Below are 673 nucleotides of genomic sequence, written 5' to 3' on the forward strand. Positions count from 1 at the left end.
ACCAATGTTGATTGATCAGATCAGAATGGTTACTCAGAATGATGAAAGGTATCAGAAGCTGTTGGAAGAAGTCCGGCAAGGTAAGAAACCAGAGTTTTCAATCAGAAATGATGGTCTACTACTACACCAGGGTAGAATATGTGTTCCTAATGATGTTGATTTGAGGCAGATCATTTTGAAAGAAGCACATGAGTCTCCCTTTGCCATGCACCCAGGTGGTACGAAAATGTATAGAGGGTTAAAGGAGCATTACTGGTGGATGGGTATGAAAAGAGATGTGGCAGAGTTTGTATGCAAATGCCTAACTTGTCAGCAAGTAAAGGCAGAGCATCAAGTACCCACTGGGTTATTACATCCATTACCAGTGCTAGAATGGAAATGGGAAAGAATAACAATGGATTTTGTGATGGGACTTCCAAAGACATAGAAGAGTCATGATGCAGTGTGGGTCATTGTCGACAGACTAACTAAGTCTGCTCATTTTCTGCCAGTTCGAATGGACTACAGTTTAGACAGATTGGCCAGGTTGTACATCGATGAGATTGTGAGGCTTCATGGAGTGCCAGTATCCTTTGTATCAGACAGAGATCCTAGGTTCACTTCTAGATTCTAGGGTAGTCTTCAGAGAGCCCTAGGAACTAGATTGAACTTCAGTACTGCATTCCACCCACAG

The sequence above is a fragment of the Hevea brasiliensis genome, unplaced genomic scaffold (assembly GCF_030052815.1).
Source record: "Hevea brasiliensis isolate MT/VB/25A 57/8 unplaced genomic scaffold, ASM3005281v1 Scaf69, whole genome shotgun sequence".
NCBI classification, from domain to species: Eukaryota; Viridiplantae; Streptophyta; class Magnoliopsida; order Malpighiales; family Euphorbiaceae; genus Hevea; species Hevea brasiliensis.